This window comes from Ceratotherium simum, chromosome 16, assembly GCF_057802395.1.
Source record: "Ceratotherium simum simum isolate JZ-2026a chromosome 16, ASM5780239v1, whole genome shotgun sequence".
Taxonomy (NCBI): Eukaryota; Metazoa; Chordata; class Mammalia; order Perissodactyla; family Rhinocerotidae; genus Ceratotherium; species Ceratotherium simum.
Genome location: NC_141915.1, coordinates 21,931,485 through 21,956,235, shown reverse-complemented (window position 1 = coordinate 21,956,235; position 24,751 = coordinate 21,931,485). Strand labels below are relative to the sequence as shown.

At 45.9% G+C, this 24,751-nt stretch overlaps 1 protein-coding gene across 2 annotated transcripts in view; it reads left to right on the top strand.

Annotated features, from left to right (window-relative positions):
* Positions 1-24,751, top strand: part of ASIC2 (acid sensing ion channel subunit 2) — a 992,920-nt gene that overhangs the window by 927,241 nt on the left and 40,928 nt on the right. The gene's annotated exons all lie outside the window — the stretch shown is intronic.

Below are 24,751 nucleotides of genomic sequence, written 5' to 3'. Positions count from 1 at the left end.
AACAGTCAGAAAGCTCGTACATACAAGCTCATATGCATGGAACTTACAAGTTTTTTTTAAAAATTTGGCTCAAATGTCATCTTTTATCTAGTACTGGTCACAGCTGTTTAGCCATTTCATAAAGCAATATTCTGTACTAGAAACTGGTTTTAGGTCTGTAAGCGAGCTATATTTTGAATCTCTGGGAAAGTGTTGACGGTGTGGCCCTCACGAACTGGGCCCTGTACCTAATGCCCGGGCAGTGGCTAAAAGCCGAGGTCAGCCTCCTCTGCAGCATGTAGCGGTGGGATGGGGCCTTGGAGGCAGGGGCAGAGGAGGCTGGGAGGTTGGCCCCAGCCTCTACAGGCCCCAGGGACCGAGGAGATGGTGTGAGCAGAATCGGAGTGTGCAAAGGTGTGCAAAGTGGGAAGTGAGTGGTGCAACCAGAAGACCTCATCTTTAAGGACAAAGAAGGAAGGCACAAAGCAGATGACAGGGAGCCAGGTTCAGGGCTGAGGATTTGAGTCAGGAAGAGTGAGAACGCAGACTAACAGGCGACGGTGTGCAGAGAGACGGGCGGTCTGGGTGAGCCCGGAGCCCGAGCTATTAGCCACGGTGTAATAGCCAGCCCTTGAGTGCTGTCAGAGATAAACAAAGCCGGACGCTGGTTAAAGCGGCAAGGACAGATTTAAATTAGTGATGTACTATCGCAATAGGGTAGAGGATTCAGCATGAACTGAACTCAACTTGAATTTGTACAGAGGTGACTGGGTGTTTTAAAGAAAAAAATGAAGGAGGGGAAACAAAGGGGGCTTGAGCAGAGTCAAGGAAGTGAAAAATTACAAAAAGCAAGAAGGAGGGGTTGGTCCCTGTGAAACCCATCTGAGTTTGCTGACTGGCACTTATCGAAGTTAGGCTCCCACCCGCCCACAAAGACAGGGAGCTGGAGACCCTATCTTCAGATGTTGGCAGGAACAAATAGTACATTCTTCTGGCAACCTTGCGTTTTCTCAGGCAGGGACTTTAAGGGGGCAAGGGTTATCCTAGGGATGCAGCTTTGAGCTGTTAGAAACTATGTTAGTGTTTGTTCAAGTTCATAGGCCAAGGTTGAGGCCTAGTTGAGAAGAGGGCTCAGAGGGGCCTAGCTAGAGTTTGGTCAAGGAGAGACACTTTGTCAGTCCTCCCTTCTGCGTGTTACATGAGTAAACTACCCTCCCTTCAAAGATCCAGGCACAGGTTAGACTAACAAGGTTGTACATGAATTCTTTGACTATCTAAAGGTGAATTTTTTTGTTTTGTTTTTAATTATTTTATTGAGGTCTTATTGGCTTATAATATTGTGTAAATTTCAGGGGTACATTATTATATTTCAGCTCCTGTATAGATTGCATTGTGCTCACCACCAGTAGTCTAGTTTTTATCTGTCACCATACACATGTGCCCCTCTACCCCCTTTCACCCTCCCCCCACCCGCTTCCTCTCTGGTAATCACCAATCTGTTCTCCTTATCCATGTGTTTCTTTGTTTATCTTCCACATATGAGTGAAATCATACAGTATTTGTTTTTCTCTGTCCGGCTTATTTCACTTAGCATAATACCCTCAAGGTCCATCCATGTTGTCAGAAATGTCACAATTTTGTCTTTTTTATGGCTGAGTAGTATTCCATTGTATATATATATCACATCTTTATCCATTCATGTGTTGATGGGCACTTGGGTTGCTTCCACCTCTTGGCTATCGTGAATAATGCCACGATGAACATAGGGGTGCATAAATCTTTTTGAATTATTGATTTCATATTCTTTAGATAAATACCCAGTAGTGGAATAGCTGGATCATATGGTATTTCTATTTTTAATTTTTTTGTGTGTGTAGGGAAGATCAGCCCTGAGCTAACATCTGTGCTAATCCTCCTCTTTTTGCTGAGGAAGACCAGCTCTGAGCTAACATCTATTGCCAATCCTCCTGCTTTTTTTCTCCCCAAAGCCCCAGTAGATAGTTGTATGTCATAGTTGCACATCCTTCTAGTTGCTGTATGTGGGACGTGGCCTCAGCATGGCCGGAGAAGCGGTGCATCGGTGCGTGCCCGGGATCCAAACCCGGGCTGCCAGTAGCGGAGCGCACGCACTTAACGGCTAAGCCACGGGGCAGGCCCCTATTTTTAATTTTTCAAGACATCTCCATACTGTTTTCCATAGTGACTGTACCAGTTTGCATTCACATCTAAAGGTGAATTTTTGACTGGTTGTCCAAGGCAAATCTGACTTTGTGGTTTGTTGAACGTAACTGCCACACCTATCAGGAATGACTTACTTGTGTTGCCATCCCTCTGGTGTCCACATTGCTATTTGCCTGCAGAGGAAGTGAACAGCATTCTTTGAAACCCACAGTGTCGCTTCATTTCACGGCTAGCGAAGGTTGGAAAGAAGGAAGATCTTTGTAGGCTGCTATTTGTCACCGGCCTGAAAGAGGTGCTTATTCCTCCCCCATCCCTGCTTACCCTCCTTTAGTGACGCTGAGGAAATTTCTGGGCTGGGTGGGAAGTTGGAGCTGGTGACTTCTAAGAGCCCTTAAATCTCTTTATCTTCCCAATATGAAGCAGAGGGACGCCCCATGGTGAGCAGGAACAGAACATATTCCCAGCTTCAGAGGGCAACTTCGTTGTCTGCTTTGAAGTATATTCTCAGAAAATCAGCCTCATTCATATCAGTATTGCTATGATTATTATAACTAATAATAAAATATTTGGTTAAACATTTTACAGTCCTAAAAGCATTTCCGCATCATCTCATTTCATCATTTCGTTTATATTAATAGAGAAATACAAAAACACGTCCTGGAGCTAAATCTAATAATACATTATGTTTACATGTATATAAAAGAGCATATTCATAGGAAATAAGACTCGAAGGAAATAAGCCAAGAAACCCACAGTGGGGGAATTATGAATGATTCATTTTCTTTTCTGGGTTTGCGACATGTTTTATAACGTGGCTTTGTTTTATTTTTATCCGTTCAGCAAATATTTGTTGAACACCTACTATGAGCTAAGTGATGGGGCTACAGTGGTGAACAAAACAGACCCAGCGTCTGTCCTCATAGAGCCTACGTCTTAGTGGTTTCTTTCACAAAGAAAATGTAATAATTAAATAATATTAAGCCAAGTATAATTTGGGGATTGGCCCCTATTTCTACATTCTCACTCTGCCGTTAGTACTAACCCATCCAGCCGACCCTGGTCCTCAGACACTGTGATTCATTGATTCTAAAGATGCATATTTTTTTCACACGTTAACATTTCTGAAATCGAGATTTGTTTCCCAAGCAATGGCGTCCCACAACTACAACTGGCGGTGCTTCTTCTTTTTTGGTGGCACACAAACTCATGGCATGTCTTAGAGTCTAGAGTGGCTACACTGTTCCCATTCCAGGATTCTGCTGCTTCAGCTCAAAGCTCAAAGGAATCTTGCGGGAAGGCCAGGGGTGACAAGACTGTGGGGAGCAGAGGGCCCTTTCCTGGAAAGGTGGTGAGGATCATGCTAGGGAAGTTGACTCCTGAGTGAGAGCCCCAAGAGGAACTGGCGACTTAAAGGAATCCAGCCATGAATCCCTTTGTAAATGGGAAAGTCCTTTGGCATGGTCAAAATCATCCCACTCATGCCAAACTACACACATGTCTATCAATATGTTTTTCATTTTATTTTGTATCCAAAAGAACACACCATTGGGCTGTAACCCAGAGCAAAGATTGCTTTTTTTAATCAGTCTTTTCTCTAAACCCAGTTAAGCCAAGGTGTGCTCCCGCCTTCCTGGACAACCTGAGAAATGACCCCCTGGCTAGCCCAGCTGCTGTAGGAGCCACTGCGTGACCCCAGGACCACCACCACCAGACACAGGAAATGGGTAACACACTGGGAGAAGAAACAGAACCCCTGAGAGGGTAGAAAGGTCACAGTGACTACTAGCTAACTGCCAGGCATTAAGCTGCAGGGACACTTGACGTGCATTATTTCATTTAATCCCCCACAACAACCATGCGAGGGGAGTATTGTTATCTCCACATTCCAGATGACAAAACTGCCAGTTAAGTAACTTGCTTAAGGTCGCATAGCTAGGGGAGTAGCAGGGCTCAGCTCTGAAGCCAGATTCATCTGCAAAGACAAAACCAGCCCTGGGAGCCCAGGGGCCTGGATTCCAGTCCTAACTGTGCCGTGGGACTTTGGACAGCTTGCTTCCCTCCCTGGGTCTCACATTTCCCATCCATAGAATGGGAGGGCTGGATTCGATGACTTCAAAGGGCATCCAGCATTAACAGCCTGAGGGGCCCTGCCTGTGTCACTCAAGCACACAGGTGTCACCTGGAAGTTGGGCTGACAGCAGTTTTGCACTCATTCCCTGCTCTGCCAGCTGCTGACTCCCTGCTTCATGCCAGCTGGTGGGAGTGCTGTTAAGGTAAACTGTGACAAGGATGTTTGAGATAGACCCCCCTCCCTAGGTCTGGGAGGCAGGACCTGGGTGCCTGCTGGTGAGAAGCAGGAGCTGGGGTAAATAGCAGCCCTAAAACTTTACAAGAGAAGCTCTAGGCATGCTCCTCTGTAGTGCCCCTTCCTCAGCCCACACACAGTGGTTACATCACTACCCTACCTAAGACCCTTACATTCTCGGGCTTCTTGTAATTCGCAAAAACCCAACCCCTTAGAATGGCTTCCGAGGCCCTGATCAGCTGGCCCCTGCCCCCTCTCCCACCTCGTCATCTGCCTGTGGGTGACTAACATGCACCCTACATTCTGGTGTTGGAGAACCATCTGCCAAATACTCCATACTCTTCGATGCCTGCCTCCGTGCATTTGCACCCACTGTTCCCTCTGCCTGAAATCCCTTCCTTGTCTTATCTACCCGGCAAAGGCCTATTCCTATTTCCAAATTCTGCTCAAAGATCGTGGTCTCTAAGAAGACCTTCCCCCTCCCACCCTGCCTTTCCCCAAGGAGCAGCTGGTTGCTCCATGCAACACTTTGTACATTCATTTATTCCCTCAGCAAATATTCACTGAGCATCTGCTGTGCTGGGAAAATGAAGATGAGCAAGACCTGGTCCCAGCCGTGGAGCACCCACAGAAGGAAGTGGGGTTTTTGGCAATGTTGTCACACTCCTAAGAGATACAGAACTCTCCTTGTAGGACTTACCTCCCCTGTGCATCACTGCTCCTTACACCTGCCTCTTAAGAACTGCCTTCCTTAGCCTCCACCAGCCGTTGTCTCACCATAGACCGGGAGCCCCCTGAGAACAAGGACTGAGTCTTTCAGATTCCATATCCCCAGTGTCTTGCTTATAAATGAGCTCAGGAAATGTGCATTGTTGAAAGAATGAATGCACTCTAATGCTCAAATCTGCTCTATGCTCAAATATCATTCAAATGCTCCGCTCTAATGCTCTCCCTGCTTCCCCCCACCCCTGCCAAAACTCCCATTAAAATCTGCCCTGAGGGCCCTCTTTCTCCCTGAGGCTGTTAAGCCAGCCTGTGATAGATGATGACATCTGTGTCATTTCTGGCTGCAAACTTAGAGACTCTAATCAAACCAAAACCTCATGAAAGGGGTCAAGGCTGGAGATATAGATCTGGAATCCATCTGTGTACATGAGAGTGGATGGAACAGATGAGAGGGCCAGGATGGAACTCTGGAATATGGGGAGAATTAAATGAGGGAGTGAATATATGTGCAAGTGCAAAGCTGGGGTGTTCAAGTGGGAAGGGCACAGACAAACTGTCTTCCGTGTTGACATCACCAGTCAGACCCTTTGCCCCTCATTTAGGTGATTGCTAGTCCTGCTGGGACTCCTAGTCATGATTTGGTATCAGAAGACTTTCATCATCTCCCACTCCGTCCTCAAAGAGCCTGGGGTCAATTCTTGTTTTCTAAATGTTTATCCATGTATTCATCAAATATTTATTCAACCACCTTGCCAGTACTTCTTGGTAGGCCTGAGGTGAACCTGGAGGTCCTGGGTGGTTGGTTGACTAGCAGCCACATTGTTCAGGAAATTCTCTGGAAAACAAGGTCCTGGGTTTATATTTGAGGTGCTCAGAAACACCTTGGGGAGCCAGGGTTGGCAATCCCTGCCCAAAGGTATGCCATCTCACAAAGAACCCCTTCCACTACCAGTTTTGAACCACTGGGAATGAGAAGGGTTCCAATTCCACAACCTGGACTCCGTGTTGGTTCCTCACTCACCTGGGCTGTTTCCAAAGCACCAGGAGAATGCTCATCGTCACACCACACCCTGCCTCAAGTAGCTGCCCACTAGCCTGGTTTTGGCTGTAAAAAAGACAAACATAAACGCTTGGGTCCTGTCGGCGCCAGTTAGGTCATTGGCAGGATGTGTGGGCCCAGTTGGCTCTTACAGAAGCCTAAGCTTCTGCCTTTGGCGTAGGTTGGCCACATTGCCAACATTTGGAGGGAATCCCACCTTGGCTCACAATAAGAAACAGTATCCCCCACTCTATCCCAAATAGAAAGGCCCAGCTCTTGGGCAGGGTACCCCCTTGCCTGCTTTTGACAGCTCCTCTCAAGCTTCTAAACACAACTTCCTAAGTGCCTTTCAAAAGAGAAGACTCATTTGTCAATCTGACAGCCAGATCCATGGTTCTTAATATCTGTTTCATGGGCCCCATTAGAAATGGAGGCTTGCCCAGTTGTTTTTTTCAAGGCAGAAGAGAGAACTTGTTACACATGCCTTCAGCAACTTCCAAACTGCCAAAGCTGGAGCCATATAAATATGGTGGCATCCAGTTCTGCTCCAGAAAGCACCAGGGAGGTGCCGGAAGGCAGGATAGCCTGCCTGCTGTGTGGCCATTCCCTCCAGGATCAACACGGTGCGTTGTTTCCCATAAATAGATGAAAATAAGAACCAATTAAGCATCTACTAGCTTAGCTACTTCATCCCTTATTGTCACTCAGCCTCTAAAGTAGAGATATCTTCAGATCCCCACATGGTTTCACCAATAGTCAGGTTTTCACCATTTTTTCCTACACAGTGAGAGCTTGTTTTTGTCAAGGTGGAGGTGATGGCAGAGGGTGGAGGAGGGAGGAGAACAGTTGATTGGCTAGGATGAACCAGTGTGCTCAGCTCTGGTGGGGGAACCCCAAGATGAGTCCACATAAAATATACTCAAGTCTTAGAAGGAGATAAAGTCACTCTGTCCTGCCTCCCCTTCTGCCTTGCAGCCTCTCCCTTTCCTTTCTTTCCTAACAAAGTGTCTCCAAAGAGTTCTCTAGACTTGCTTGTCTCTACCTCCTCACCTCCTTTTCACTTCCCAGCCCACCTCTGGCACCCCACTGAAACTTTTCTTCAAGGTCCCCCATGAAATCTTTGTGGCTAAACCCAACCTTTGTTGATGTGGACACTCTTCACTCCTCAGTCTTATCCCACCTGGTACCTCAGCAGCACGTGGACTGTTGACTACACTCCCCCTGAGACAGTCTTCTCCACTCTGGTCTGGTTTTCTTCTCACCCCTCTGCCCACTCCTCCTGAGTCCCCTTCATTAACAATTCTTCCTCTGCTCACTCCTTAGATGATGGGCACTCCAGGATGCTGTTTTGGCCTCTCTCAGTCTGCGGTCTCCTTGAATGAGCTCGCCCTTTACCATGACTTTCAGATTGCTACCCTCAGCCCAGGTCTCTTTCCTGAGCTCCAGACCCAGCCATCCAGGTGCCGCCAAACGCCTCCTCTAGAAGTCCCATGGGAATCTCAAGTCAATAGTCTAAACTGAACACATCCTCTTCCCCCGTCCCCACTCCTACACCCCAAAATTGCTGCTCTCTCTAGATCCCCCAAACCTGTAAATGGCCTGAGTACAAATACACATTCCGTAGATGGTGACCTTGTGCCTCATTCTCCTTATCCATAAAATGGGAATAATAATGGTTCCTATCTCAGAGGGTAGCAGGACGGCTGAGTGAGTGAATGCATGCATGTAGAACAGTCCTTGGCATACAGTAAGTGCTCAGTAAATGCTAGCTAATATTACCCCCCAGCCCAAACACTACTTTAATTCAGTCCTTCATGATTCCTCACCTGGATGAGAACAACAGCTGCCTCCCTGGTCTCCCTGCTGCCCATCTTGCCCCTCTCTGTTGTAGAATGATCCATTCTCTGCCTCAACATGATCTTCCTAAAATACAAATCTGAGCCTCTCCCTCGCTCATTACCCACAGGATGAAGTCCAGGAGTCTCCTCACGGCGCTTTCTGCTCTGGCCCCTGTCTGCCTTTTCTGCAGCCTCTCTCTCTACTCTCCCAGCCTCCCACACAGAGCAGCAGCTATATAAACAGTGTGCAGCTATTCCCGAGCATCACGTGCTCTCTCCTTTCCCTCTTTGCCAGCAACACCCTTCCCACCCTTTCTTTACCTAATTCGTATGTGTCCTTCGAGACTCAGCTCAAATGTTACCTCATCCAGAAGGCCGTCCTGGAGTATTTTGTGTGAATCTCTAGCATAAAATTTACACATTTTAATCATCTGTTTACTTATCTCTCTCCCTGACCAGATTGTGAGCTCTTGAGGACACAATTCTATCTTATTTCTGTTCTTGATATTTCAGCATTTTATAGGGTGCCTTACATATAGAAGATGCTTGATAAGTTGTATTGAATGGAATGAATGAGTAAATGAATGCATGAAAGAGAAAGAAAGAGCCTACTTTATCATGTCACTCTCTTGCTTGATACCTATTAATGTCTTTCCCAACCCAGAGAATAAAGTCCACATTCCACCTCCTCGCTCTAGCTACCACCTATCCCAATGCTCATATCCCACCGCTCTCCAGCAGTCCCCCCTCTGAGCCACACACAGGCTTGAGCCTTCCTGCCCCATTCCTTGATCTTGATCATTTCCTGCTGACTCATTCATTTATTGAACATCTACTATGTGCCGGAGACTGTGTTAGCATGAGGAATACAACAGGGAACCTGGTCCTTCACAGAGCTTGCAGTCTAGCAGGAGAAGCAGATAGTCAAACGATCAGTCACAGATTAAGAGCTCTATGTGTCTGTGTAATATGCCCCCAGTATACTATAAACTACTCAAGGGAAAATATTAGGTCTTATAATTCTTAGATGGAAGAGTGGATGAATGGAATGCTGTAGAATGATCTCTGAGGGCTAACTTCAATAATTTACAGTCCATTTAAGCTCTGCTTAGCCTTCAGAAATGATGTAACTGAATTAAACAGTCTTTAGCACTAGGAACTAAAAAAAGAAAAAAGTCTCTTTACTGAGTGCCTGGAAAAAAGGGATAAGCCAGAAATAGTACTAGCTGACATGGCAACCCAGTCTGGTCCAAAGTCTAGACCCCTTGTGGCGCCTACCCGCACTAGCATCCATCAGGGCAGAACTAGTTTCTCCTGGACCCTCCCTGACCTGGCTCTGACATCAGAAGCCAGTTGCTTATCTCTCAATGGCTTATTTCCTCCTCGGACCCAGGCAGAGGAAAGGCGGCCTAATGTCTATTGACTCACCTACTTTATCTTACTCAGGAGACAAGTTAATAAATCAGAACATTCTTTGGTTGGTTCCCAGTACCACGTTATCTTTTGATTCATGAGCAGCTTGCTATCTGAACTCTGAACAGTGTGGCCTTGGTTTCTGATGGTTTTTTTTAATAAGGGACAAAAAAAAATCTGTAGAGGACACCTCCATACGCGTGCTGAAAGCTGTTTCATCTTTTTTTTTTTTTTTTTTTTTGCCAACGGGAAGGTTAGATAATCACAAACCAATCTTTTAGAAATATCAACCATAATGAATGAATGAATGAATGAATGAATGAATATGCACAGTCCTGCCAACAGTCACACTCCGTTGGCCAGGGCAGGGGAAGGAGAACCAGGAAGACATCTCTTTCCTATTTCTCCCCTCCTTCTTCACGCTTGAAAACAGCTGTTGCCCAGGGACAGAGAAGTCCCTGCATTTGTTTGTGTTGTGACAAACAGACTGGCCAGCCGCAGTAACCATTCGCTGTGGGCCGGTAAATCTTAGTGCTAATCTGTTAGACTGCTCTGTCCCCGAGTATTTCTGGTCTCTCACCTACTGAGATCTCTCTTGTTTTGAGTATTTAAAACAGTCAGCTGGCTATTAATATAAATTTACCTAATAACGCATGTTATTTGCACGTCTTGCTCCGTCCAGTGAGAGTATGCCCTTTGAAGGCAAGGGCTCCTAGGCGACTAGCACAGAGCCTAACGCCGCAAACCAGTGAATGAATGAATGAATTGCCGGTTAAATCCATATTGGGTAACGGATTGCTCCAAACCCTGCAGCAGATCATACTGTGGAACAAAAAAATCACTCCGGAATGAGCGTCATCGCTCCTCGATTTATCTGCTTTACGCTTTTGAGATAGCTCTCCAGTCCTTAAAATGGGGCCTTTGATGCGATTGAGTCACCAAGGACAGGAAGACGATGTTTGGCCGAGGTCTGTAGAAGAGCCAAGAGGACTGCAAAAGGAACAAGCAGAAGGGGAGCGAGACCCCAGCACAGAAGCCCCCCCATCTCTGGAGAGGGCAGATGAGACAGCTGCTGAGGGGAGTGTACACTGGCGGAGCTGTGGGCTGGAGAGATGGGTGGGGACTTGGCAGGATCCGTTAAAATACAAAAGCACACATCCCCTTCAATCTAGCAATTTCGCTTCTTGGAATCTGCCCTAAAGAAACACTTACACATGTACCCTAGCAAGCATGGACAACGGTCTTCTCTGCAGCATTGTTTGTGAGAGCAAAAATTTAGAAACAACTTACATGTTCATCAATAGGAGATGATTAAATTGTGGGGGCAGATGCATATGCGTTCCCCCCACCCACCTGTAACAGTTAAACCAGGTATGGAAGACCTGGGGGTCCCTTGGGGAAAATCTCCAAGACATATTGGTAAATGAAAAGAGCGTGTTACAGAACAATACGTACTGTGTGGTCCCATTTGTATTAAAAGCACCCACACGCTAAACTAAACTGTATATTTATAAATGCATAGTAGCACACGAAAATTCTATACCATACTGAGAGCTGCTCAGAGGAAGGGAACAGAATTGAGTGTGTAAGATTTTTCACTTTTTCTGGATACTTGGAATATTTATAATAAGAATGCATTTTATATTCATGTATTAACTGTGCGATTTTTTTTTTTTTTTTTTTTTTGCTGAGGAAGATTCACCCTGAGCTAACATCTGTTGCCAATCTTCCTTTTTTCGCTTGAGGAAGATTTATCTTGAACTAACATCTGTGCCAATCTTCCTCTGTTTTATAGGTGGGTCACCACCACAGCATGGCTAATGAGTGGTGTAGGTCTGTGCCCAGGAACTAAACATGTGAACCTGGGCCACCAAAGTGGAGTGCACCAAACTTAACCGCTAGGCCACAGGACCAGCCCCTTAATTGTGCAATTTTTTATGGACGTGCATAATGCGGTATTTACAAATATGTTTTTTGGTTTGGACCCAGCATCTTACAGACAGACAAGCTCACATAAAGTGGGGGAAGGAGGTGGGGGCTGGGTAGGAGGGCTGCTCTCTCCAGCCAGGGACAGCCTCCTCTCCAGGCTGGTCCTGCAATACCTTCCCCAGGGGCCAGCCTCCACCAGACTCTGCTTCTGGTCCCAGCACATGCAGAGGCCATAGGGAAAGGCCTGCAGCTCTGAAGTTTCCCTTTTAGGAAAAACAAGTTTTGTAAAGATTTTTGTCTGTTTTTAAAGTTAATTTAAAAGGGAAAAAAGTGCTCCACCACCACCACCTAGGTCTGGGGTCAGAGTGCATAGCTCCCAAAGATCGTTGAAGAGCATGGGTCCCGGCACCATGTCAGTCCTCCATCCATGCGGGATGGATTTAATCAGCCCAATGGGTTGGATGAGGTTGAATTAGATCGGATTGGGTGGATGAGGTTGCATTAGATTGACAGCTATCCTTAACCGTGCCATATCTCCTAAAATTGGACTCTCCTCTTCTCTACCTCAATACCCTCAGTTCTGGGCCGCATCACAGGGATATCCCCACTCTCAGTTTTAGTCCCCACTCTCAGCTTGACACCATCTCCCTGCGCCACTATAAAGACAACGGGTACCGCACTCCCAGGCCTTTCATTTGCTACATGTCTGCCTCTGGCACTGGGACTTACTCCGGTGCATGCCCCAGCACCTGTCCCTGGGCTCGGTCAATGTTTATTGAATTGAATTGTACTGAGCTGAGCCCCTTACACCTCCAGAAAAAGGCCTGAAGGGAGCCAGCAGCAGGAGCAGACCCAGCCAGGGGGAGGGGTGCTCCATCTGCTCTGGAGGTGAAGCCCAGCCCCATCACTGGGGCAGCTGCTTCTGTGACCCGAAGGGCGAAGGATGACGGGGGACACTAGCGCCTAGTGACGGCAGATGGAGGAGAGGAGCCTGAGCTCAGACATGTTTAGAACCTCAGTTAGGAGAGCACAAGCCAGGCCTCCCCACCTCTCAGAGAGGCCACAGCAGCGTAGGAGACATCACTCTGCAGAACAGACTTTCAAGGAATCATAACTGGTATTTATTGAGTCCAGAACCTTTCTAAATGTGTCATACAGGTATGTCTCTCAAATCTAATAAGGCAGAAATGACTGGAAACCATTCTACAGAAAATAAAACTGGAGCACAGAGAAGTTAAGAAACATGCCCAAGGACACACAGCTTGGAATTGGGATCAGCTTACACCAAAGCCTGGGGCTCTAACCGTTTAGAAATACTGCCTTCAGTTGCCCTAGGGTGTTCTGCCTTTGTTCTGGCCAGGAGAACAGGCCAGGAGAACTCAGAAAGGGCGGAACTCACACCTGGAACGAGGCCTCCCCCAGGTAGGTGCTTTGAGAAGCCCCAAGTGCAGGGGAAGGAAGGTCAGCTCAGGAAATGGATACTACTAGAAGACCTGGGCAAAGGGGAGGTGGTCCATGCAGACATGCTTCCAGCACATTCATAGCACCCCCAAAAGGATGGAGAGAGGGGCAGGGTCAACGGGGACTTGAAAAAGAGCTGATGGCAGCCACCACCGCGGGTCCTGTGGGCTGTGCTTTTGTTCTATTTTTCCACGAAGATCTTAATATATGCCTATTGTAGAAAATTTGGGGGAAAAAGACAAAAATAGGAAAAAATAACCCATAGAACTCCCACTTAGAGGAAGGAATGGTTGTGCTTTTGGTGTCTTTCCTTGCAGTTTTCTCTCTGTCTACTCTATTGTTGGTTTCTGCCTTAGTTAGGGCTCTTGGGCTTTCAAGGAGCAGATGGCCTCAGAGGCTAACCCAAGCAAGGGCCCGTGGTTCCTGAGGGCCTCAAAGGGCTCGTAGAGAACATAGACAACACGCCTCGTGGTACCTGAACCCAGAACCAAGGAGCTGCTCTCTCCTTACCCGATATGTGCGTGTGTGTGTGTGTGTGTGTGTGTGTGTCTATCTGTCTCTCTCTCACTTCCTCTCCCTTCCCCCTCTCTCTCCCTCCCCCCTCATCCTCTGTCTCTCTTTCCCCCTCCCTGTCTTTCTTTCTATCACTCTTTCCTTCTCTTTCTCTCCTGTCAGAGGTACAATAGTGTCTTTGCTTCTCTCTGCTCCTTCTCCCTCCCTCTCCCTCTCTCTCTCCTTTCAGAGGCCACAAGGGATGCCCTTGTGTCTCTCTTTCCTCTCCTCTGCTGGCAGGCTCCATAACCCTGCTTACACCTTTACACATGGTTCTGCCCCCTCATATCCTCCACCTGCCCAAAGCCCATGGTGGCCGGGCCCTCTCAGTGGGGCTTTGTGTGGGGCAGGTTTTGATGATCATCTCTAGTCCAGTTGGTTCCTTGGATTTGATGCTGTTTTCTCCTCTTGTCCCTCAACATCATTTCCCATCAGCATCTCCTCCTGTCACGAGGCAATCTCTGTAACATCAGTTGTAGCGTTCCCTCAGAGTTCATTGAGTGGAAGTGCCGTAGTCAACTCCATCATCCTTTGTTCTTAGACTCTCAGGACCACTGGTGTCACGGCGGTCATGAGTGAACACCATGCGCCAGCTACTTTATCCAAGCTGCCCCATCACAACCACCTTGCAAGATAGGCTTCCCTGTGCCCATCTTACAGATGGGGAAACTAAGGCTTAGTAGTGGAGAGACGCAATTCAAACCGAGAGTTTTCAGCCTCCAAAGCCTGTGCTCTTTCCACCCCACCCCTACCCCACCCTGCATCTGAGCTCACAGGCCACCAAAGGGGTCAGGGCCTTCTGACAGCTCTGTGTGACAGATTTCCTGGTATCCAAGAGGAAATGAGACTCTTGAATAAAGAGAATTCATTTCAGAGCTCCTCGTCTCTTTCTAATGCCAACTTCTCTTCCAATGTGATCGATGTTGCTTTATTTTACAAACTCCTAAGAAGCCACTTAATGATAACAACCCGCTTCCTGATAGGTAGCAAACATTGCTATTATTATGGTTATTCCCCCAGGCTTACCCATTTCTTCAATCAGTCCTAGTAGAAATGAGGATGAGTCACTGTTGAAATTTTCCAAGGAAACACGCTCCCATTTTGTCCACACACCATGGCAACAGTCAAAAAACACAGAATTGTACTGTACACGCCATGCGTCTAGGCTGCACAGGGCCCGCCTGGCACTGCACTCATTGTGGGCCTGCTTTCCTGCGTATTTTCTAGCAGGGGACTGGATTATTCATCCTCTTCCCAGTGGGAAAATGTATGTGTCATTACAGATGGGGAATGAAAGCTGAGCTCCCTACCTGCTGCCTTGCTAGTAGGGAGAGAGGAAGAAGCAAATACAGCCCAGAGTAGAGGACAGAGGCCCTGTTATAGTCCTGACTGCCGCTCGCTCTCTGTGTAGCCATGGGAAGGTCACTATACCTCTGTGAGCCTCAGACTCTCTACCTGTCAAGGGGCTAATAGTTCCTATTTATCTCACTTGGCTCTTGAGAGAATCAGATTTGGTAATAACTATGCAAGTATTTCAGTTGTGACACTTCACGGCTACAGCACCCTTTTCCAGATGGAGAGGCAATGACACACAGTAGTCAGGCACACCTGATTCAATCTGCTCTTGACTTGGGAAAAGCATTTGACCCCGGTGTTACAGTGAGCCTGGTGCTGAGATGGCTGGGACTGGTGGTGGCAGCAGAGCCTCTGACTCCTGCTTCCAGCCAAGATGTAGTCACAGAGTGAGTTTACCCTCTCACCAAAAACAACCAAAACAAAAAAAGACAAAATATATGAAGCAACAGTTTTCAAGGGCTCTGAATATTAAACAATAAAGAATAGTGATTCCAGAGAGATGGGAAACCAAAAAAGGGGAGCCCTGTGACTGCCACAGCTTACATCCTTCAGAGAGTTCCCAGGTCACAGTGTATGGACGGGGACCCAGGCAGAGCCCCATGGACTCCCTGAGCTGAGGACACAGAACTGAGAGTCCAGGAAGACCAAGGCAGCCAGAGTCCCCAGAACAGAACGTCAAGGAGAGGACTGCACAGAGACAGAACTCCAAAGCTCTACAGAGGGTCCCCTTCACAGTTCAGGTTCCTGACTGGGGGATGCATGTGAGAAAACTACCCAAGACCTGAGAAAGAACCATCTGAGAGGATTAGAGGGGGCAGTGCCCAGCACAGACCCAGAGCTGGGAAGAGTGCCTATTCCTCCCAGCAAACCTGGAAACCCTCGTAATTCATGAGACCTTGGGGAAAGTATCCACAGGGGACTTGCAGAATAATTACCCCAAGACTAAAAGCTGCTCTGCTCCCACCTAACAAATCTTAAAGTAAAACCCCAAAAGGTCAAACCATTTCCAAGTAACTTAACTGTGCCCCAGAACAAAGCCTGAGAAAATTTATAGAAATACAAAAATGTCCAACACCCAACATGATAAAATTCACAATGTCTGGCACCCTATCAAATATTACCAGGCGTGCAAAGAAGCGGGAAAATATGACCTATATTGAGGAGAATGATTAATCCATTGAAACCAACCCAGAACTAACACGTGTGAGAAATAGCCAACAAGGACATTAAAACAGTTACAACTAAATCCCACATGTTCCAAGTACGGACATGGAATATATAAAAAAGACCCAAATTGAGCTTCTGGAGATAAAAACTACAATGTCTGAGATGAACAATACACTGGATGGGATTAATAGCATATTAGACATTACAGAGGAAATGATTAGTTAACATGAAGAAATAGTAATGAAACACAGAGAGAACAAAGATTTTTGAAATGAAGAGGACCAGTGAGCCCATGGGACAACTTCAAGGTGACCTAACATATGAGTGTTTGAAGTTTTTGAAGGAAGGGGAGGGGCAGAAAAAATATTTGAAGAAATGATGGGCCAAATCTTTTCCAAATTTGATGAAAATTGTAAACCCACAGATCTGAAAAGCTCAACGAACCCCAATCCCAAGAAATATGAAGAACACGACACCAAAACTATACCAAAATTGCTCAGAACCCATGATAAGAGAAAATCTTAAAAGCATCTGGAGGAAAATATCTCATTACATACAGAGAAACAAAGATAAAGATGACAGTAGATTTCTCATCAGAAATAATACAAATAAGAGGACAGGGGAGCAACATCTTTCCAAAACTGAAAGAATAAGAAACTGTCAATCTAGAGTTATATATCCAGTGAAAATATCTTCCAAAAATAAAGGCTTTTTCAGACATATAAAAGCTAAAGATCCAATGGATCCTTATTCCAGCAGATCTGTATTTGAAGAGATATTAAAGTCCTATATGCAAAAGAAAATGACACCAATGGAAATATGGACCCAGACAAAAGGAATGAAGAGCATCAGAAATGGTATCTACCTTGGTAAATATATTAGATATTTTCTTATTATTTAAATTTATTTAAAATATAACTGACTGCTTACATAATAATACATTGTGAAGTTTACAACATACGTATAAGTAAAATGAATGCCAGCAATAGCATAAAAGCCAAGAGAGGAAAAATGGAAGAATACTATTATAAGATTCTTATACTGTACATGAAATGTTGTAATATCATTTGAAGGTAAACAGAGATAAGTTAAAGATGCACACTATCAACCCTACAGCAACCACTAAAATATCAAAACAAAAGTTATAGCTAATAATCCAACAAAGGATATAAATGGAATCACAAAATATACTCAATTAGTCTAATAGAAGGCATAAAATGAGAGAAAGGGAAACAGAGGAAACAGAGGAATAATGAGACCCAAAAAACACATATAGCAAGATGATAGACTAAAATCTAACACGTCAATAATCACATTAAATCAAAATGGTTTACGCACGACAATTAAAAAGTAGATTGTCAGACTGAATAAAAAAAGCAAATTCCAACACTATGCTATCAAAAAAAATATATTTTAAATATAAAGATGCCCAGTTAAAAGGACGGAAACATGTACGACATGCTTGCACCAGTCAAAAGAAAGTTGGAATGGCTATACTAATATCAGACAAAGTAAATTTCAGAGCAAATAATATCGCCAGGGATAGAGTGGGTCATTTCACAATGATGAAAGGGTCAGTTCATCAGGAAGATATAACAATCCTGAACACTGATGCACCTAATAGGGGAGCGTCAAAAATCCATAAAGCAAAACCTGGTAGAACAGCAAAGAAAAGTAGACAAATCCACAGTGATCGTTGGGGATTTCAAAACCCCTCTCTCAATAATTGATAGGACAGAGAGGCAGAAAACCAGCAAGGCTCTAGAAGATTGGAACAACACTCCCAACCAAGTTGACCTAATGGACATTGTTACAGCACTCTCTGCAACGATGACAAAATACACATTCTTTCCAAGTACACACAGAACATTTGCCAAGATAGACCATATTCCGGGCCATAAAACAAATTTCAATAAAGTTAAAAGGATTCAAGTCATACAAGGTATGTTCTCTGATCGTAATAGAATTAAATTAGGAATCAACAGAAAGACACCTGAAAAATCCCCGAAGATTGAGAAACTAAATAACACACTTCTAAATAATCCATGAGTGAAAGAAGAAATCAAAAGGGAAATTAGAAAGTATTTGGAACTGAATAAAAATGAAAGTCTATCCTATAAGAATTTGTAGGGGCCACGAGAGCAGTACTGAAAGGGAAATGTGTAGAAATGAACCCCTATATTAGAAAAAGAAGAAAAGTCGCAAATCAATGACCTCAGTTTCCATGTTAAGAAACTAGAAAAAGAAGAGCAAATTAAATCAAAAGTGAGCACAAGAAAGGAAATAATGAAGATCAGAATAGGAATCAATGAAATATAAAAATAGAGAAAAACAATAAAGCCAAAAGATGCTTTTCTGAAAAGGTTGACAATTGATAAACCTCTAACCAAAATGAGAAAAAACACAAGTTATCAATATTAGGAAGGAGAGGGGTGATGTCAGTACAGATTCTATAGATATAAAAAGGGTAATAAGAGAAAACGATGAATAACTTTATGCCACTAAATTCAGCAACTTAGGGTTGGGGCTGGGCTGCAGTGGCTCAAACTCACCATCACTTACTTTCTGCAGCCTCTAGGGGCAGCCTCTAGGGTGACCAACCACCCTGGTTTGCTGGGACTGAGGGGTCTCCCAGGACGTAGGGCTTTCGATGCTAAAAGTGGAACTGTTGGTCACCCGAGGCCTGCATCCTCTTGGTCACCCTGCCCTCTCCCCAGTCCAGTCACCCAGAAGCCACAGCCACTCACAGAGGCTCTGACTTACCAGGCTTGCCCCTGTGCTTGTGCTGTCCGGGCCATCTGAGCGGGCAGGGGTCTCTGCTCTCTCCTTCTCTCAAGTCAGAGGCAGGGTCCTGCACAGGCCTCCTGTCTCCCAGGCAGCCTGTGCTGCAAATGCACCTAGTTAATCCTCCCCTTGCTTTGGGCCCAGGCTGCTCCGCAGGGGTGGCCTGGTTCTCAGAAACAGCCTCTCGATGAGGCATTAAGGAAGTGACTCCCAGCCACCAGGGCTGGAAGTGGCTTTGAAGGTACAATTGGTCTTGTGCCGGCCCACCTCCATCCTCTGCCTCACTAACCTTTAACCCTGCGGGTTCACTTCTCTTCTGTTTAAACTTTTCAGTGTTTCTGCCTCTCCCTACCCTAATGGGAGCTCCAGGTATGTTTGAGACAACCGAGGCATTCTGAAAAGTCAAGACTTCAGAGCCATCCCTGAGCCTGCCCCACCCTCACTCAGGCACCCTCCATGGCTCTCTGTTGTCTAAACAATAAAGTATGGTTTCACGATGCCAAAGTTCAAGGCCTCCTATGATTTTGGTTCATACTTCCTGTGATGCTGTGTCAAACAGAGTCACTCACCGTGCCCTGCGGCTTCCTGACTCTGAACCTTTGTCTGCTCTCTTTCCATTTCTCAGAATTCCATCTCCCCTAGCTCCTCATGTACAAATCCAACGCCTCTTTTTGAGCTCACCTCAAATGCCACCTCCTCCAGGAAACCTTCTCAGACGCCCACAGCTGGAAGTGAGGTCTTTTCTCTGAATCAGCTTTGTCTGTGGCTCTCAGCACTTTCTACCACGCATCAGAGTTGTTCAAGAAGTTCTCTTGACTCCTAGATTCTAATGCTTCCTTGTTGTCCAGGCCTAGCCCAGCCATGAGCTGGCCCCATCATTTACCCCTCAGGACTCTATATTTCAGCCATCATAAATGGCTTGTCAGTCTCCAGAGAGCCATGCTTCCTCACTTAAGATTCTGGGCTTTTGCCCATGCTGTTCCCACCTCCTATCACCTTCCTCCAAGTCCACGCAATAACTCATCCATCATTTTACAACCACAGGTTTCCTTCCCAAAGTCCCCAGCCTCCTACCTGTTGCCAGGCAGCACTTACCATCCTGTACTCTCCCGTCTCTTTGCATCTCTGACCCTCCACTACCCTGGGGCCACCTTCCACATCCCTCATCTTTATATCCCTGATGCCCAACAGAGGACCTGGCCCCCCAGGAAGCACCCAGAAAATGTTTGCTGAATGAATGATTGTGCTTCAACACTCTAAGTCATGGTTTCCTGATAAACAGGCAGCTCATCACCTCCAACAGCCTCTTCTGATTTACTTCATGCTGAACTAACAGCTGATTAACATTGCTGTGTGACCTTGGGAAAGTTACATTCCCTCTCTGGGTCTTCATTGGTTCATCTGTAAAATGAGGGAGTTGGATTTGATAGAAAAGGAAGCCTCTGCCAAGTTTCCCTTTTTCTGATCCTGGTGCAATGGCATTGAGTTTTTAGCCTAAAATCTTTGATATTTATGTGACTGGTCTCTTCAAGTGGCCCATGAGGACATCTTTCATCCTCCAGCTCAAGCCCAGCACCAGGATGGTTGCCCCCAAAGCCCTAGTGAACACCTGCTGAATAAGTATTAGACCACTCAGGGGTCCAGGATCTGTCCACCCACAAGCGGGGTGAGAACCTGCACACCATACGTGCCGGAGCTAACGGGACATTATCAGAGACCGCCATTCTTCCCCAAGATGCCACCGGGATGTGTGCCAAGTTATCCTTTCTCACCCTTGTGGCTCACCTATAAGTCTCCAACTCCAGAAGTTCTTTATGCCCCTGAGAGGTAAAGCCACTGCCTTTCTGAGAGAGAAGGACAGCAGCCCCACAGGAAAAAGATGACAGGAGGTGGGTTCACACGGCCCCAGAGGAAATCCTGACTGGAAAGATGGCCCAGGTGTCCGCCGTGGTGGGGAAAGACCCGATGAGAGGGAGCCCTTCTGTTGTCTGGTGGAGGCCACTCAGCGTGTGCTGTAGCGTCCCACCAGCCTGACGTGGGATCCCAGCTCTGCCCTCACCAGCTGCGGCATCTCGAACAAGGGCCTAATCGCTTAGGCCTCGTCTGTCAACATGGAAGAAAAAGCATTCCAATTTCAAAGGCCTATTGTGAGGCTTAAATGGAATAAACAATTTAAAAATTTGCTATATAGATTTTTTTCATTTTACTCCACTTTTTATTCTCTCAATCACATAGCCCAGTTTTTCCCCAATTTCTGTTCTCTCTCCTCAGCTTGTCATGTCACATGAGGCTGATGTTAATGACACAGAAACCACTCCCATACCGCTATTTCTTGCACGTGGTAGACATTTCATAAATACACACAGATGGATGAATAAATATCCAGCCATACCTGGAAGGTGAGGATGGAAGTTGCCCCCTCATCCTCCTCCAGGTATCATTGATTAATAATAATACATTCAATCATTTTCAATAGATACAGAGCCCCTATTTTGTGCCACTAATTTTAGTAAATTAACCCCCGAAACAATCCTGTCCATTGTGATGCATCCCCATTTGCCATCTGAGGATCTGACACTGGAAGGACTTAACCACACACTTTTTAATGACCAGGCTCTAATTCAAGCCCACATCCTTCTCTAAGTCCATGCTCTTAATCACTGCCTACAGTACTACGCAAAGGATTTGTCATCTTTCCATTTCAGAAGCTATACAAGTACACCACTTTAAACTCAGAAAAGCAGAAAATAGAAAGAATAGACGTTTAACCACCAAAGACATCTGGGGCTTAAAACTTTGGAATACTTTTTCAGATCTCTTTTTCTGCATATAGATTTTATGGGTTTTGTTTTTTGTTATGTTTTTCTTTTAAGCCATAATCCTACAGTATAAGCAGGTATGTATCTTCACCTAACATTCCATTGAAAGCATTTTCTTCTTGTTCTTATATACACTCGATAGCCATCATTTTAACAGCTATCAAATTTCTATCATAGTATTTCTATCAAAAGGACATACCATAATTTTCTTATCATCCCTCTATTATCGAACATCTGAATTGCTTTATCTGTTTTTGCTATTGTAAATGATACTCTGCTGAACATCTTTGTACACAGAGCTTTAAGATTATTTTCTTAGGCTAATTTTAATTCTTTCCTTAGGCTAGTTTCTAGAAGGATGAGATTACTGGGTCAAGGGAAATGAGCATTTGGAAGACTCTTGAAAAATACAGTGCTAAGTGCATTTTCCCAAGATTTTCATTTAAAAAAGGAAAGAGAGGAGCTGGCCCGGTGGCGCAAGCGGTTAAGTGCACGCGTTCTGCTGCAGCGGCCCGGGGTTCACCGGTTCGGATCCTGGGCGCGCACCGACGCACCACTTGTCAAGCCATGCCTGGCAGCATCCCATATAAAGTAGAGGAAGATGGGCATGGATGTTAGCCCAGGGCCAGTCTTCCTCAGCAAAAAAGAGGAGGATTGGCAGATGTTAGCTCAGGGCCGATCTTCCTCACAAAAAAAAAAAAGGAAAGAGAGAGTAGAAGACCAAAGGCAGACAGATGGTTACTGGACAGCTGGCAGCCACAGACAAGAAAAAAACAGGGCCTGCCAGCCGGAAAGCTTTATCACGGACTGAGCTATGTTAAAGAGAAATGATAGCAAGAAGCAAAAAGATGTTTTCTTCTCAGGAGAGAAAAAAACAGATATAAATACTGCATGTGAATTAGTGAAATAGAGATATTTTTAGTCACTCTAAAAGCACAACAGGTGTGCTTGCTAAAAAATAACACATGGAAATCTACTCTTACCAAACAAATCTCCCGGCCTTTTCCAGTCTGCCACACCTCTGTTCTTCGAGAAAGGAGGCCGGGGTTCCAACTTTAGGTCTGTCTCTGAATAGCTGGGTGTCTGTGGGCCTCTCTGTGCCTTGGTTTACAGGCCTGCCTTACCTACCTTCCAGGGGTTATTATGAGGATCAGTAAGCTCGTGTATATGAAATCCTTTGTAAAATTTCAATCACTTATATGATTTGCTGGTCAAAAATTAATTTCCTATTAATTATCATTCATGGTACAAGGACCTTCATGGCTATACAAAAGGCATCCCAGCATAGTTTCTCAAAAAGTTTTAATATGCAAGTAAACTTTCCTTTGAAATAGTTCCTTTGAAATAGGCTTATATCAATGTATAAAAGTGAGGTACGCTTAACTTCTACTGGAAAACTCAGATTGTTTAAAGAGAGGCACACTTCTCCGTTCTAAATCTGGGCACGTACAGCCTCTGCCCTATGCCCCCACTTCCAATGCCGGAGAAGAAGATGCTGACTCAGAGGCCCCTGGAGCTGAGCTGACCCACGCCTGTACAACCGGGCTAAGTTAACCACTGAGGACCTCAGCCACAGCCCCCTCCAGAACCTCCAACCCTGAGTCAGCCCTGGCAGCAAGACCACCCTCCAAAGCCAGTCCATTCAGTTCAACAGAGAACCATGAAACCCCTGCTTGAAAATGATCTTCCTTCTCCTCTGGAGGGTTATTCTGGAAAGATGTTTGGTTCTTCCACCCAAGAAAACCTTAGAAGACTCTTGGGTTTTCCAGGCAGTCATTACAAGAGCACATGTTACGTGGCATTTTAAACCTTCACGCCTCTCCCCCTCAGCTTCCAGCTGTCATCTTCACATCCACCTCCCTGGGCAGGTAGGGAAACAACAGGTGCATAGAACTGGAAAGGTGCTAAAGGTCATCTAGTTCTTCCCCTTGATTTACAGTCAAGGTATCAGGGTCCAGAGAGGTAGTGCCACACTGCCCCCCATCACCCCAATATTTAGTGTGAAGTTTCCCTAAGCTAATTGTTCTCTAACATCAGTGTGTGTCAGGAGCAGTTAGGAAGTGGGTTAAATGCATGTCTCTCGGCCCAGCCCCACATCTACTACATCAGACTCTCTGAAAATGCGGCCCAGAAATATGCCTTTCTAACAAGCCTCCCAGTAATGCAGATGCGCCCCAAAGCTGGTAAACTCCTGAATGGTAAGTAAGACCAGAAGACCCACTTGCCACTCGGTGCCCAGAGCCCTAAGTTATGCAGCTGACAGCCCTAACTTAGCCCCTCTCCGCCACTGCTTCCCTTCCCACCTCCTTACACACGCACACGCACACCGGGCCCATTGACGTTGTGGAGGTGAGTGAACAGGCAAGTTCAAAATCCAGAGAGACCCCAGCACAGTGCAGCCTGGGCCTCTCAACACGTGGTCAGCAGGCGTGGGAGAAGCTCTCTGGCTTCAGAAGGAAACCCCAAGCAGCTGGAGAAGGGCTGAAAACACTCAGCTCCTTTTGACGACAGGAGCTCACCTGCTTACAGACACCAGCTCAATGGGGTATTTCATTCCTACATAATTTAGTAGCCTATTCTTCTCATTAATTTCTTCCTGAGAGAAATCCCTGATGGGAACTACATCCATTCCTGATGAGCCATTCACTGGCCAGTAAACTTTATAGAGCAGCCCAGGCCACTGGGCTGAATGTCCAGCGCTTGAAGTGGTGACATCAGGCTCTCTGATACAGGGACATAGGGAACTTGCAGAGGGTCCACATATAACCCATAACATCGCTTGAGGGCTGGGAAATAAGGCCTGTGAGCCCTGGTAATGTGCCCATTCCCCAAAGGAGGCTGAATCCCATCTGGGGGGCTGGGAAGAGGTTAGACACCCCTCCCTGAACTGTCAGGAGTGATGTCAGGCAAACAGCATCGAGCATGTCCATTTTCAACTTGAAGTCTTTTTACTTCAACTCCCTTCCGAGCTCAACCGTTAATTTCTGCCTGGATTTTCCGACACACAGTGAATCTCACACACACACACACACACACACACACACCACACACACACGGAGCTGTGTCCCTATGGGGTCTGTTACCTACGGTGAAGGCTCATTGGGGTAGACTAGTTAGAGCTTTGAATGAGGAACCCAGGGATCATCCAGAGAACTGAAGTCTAGCCCCACCTCTGCAGCCAACTACATGACCCCAGGCAAAT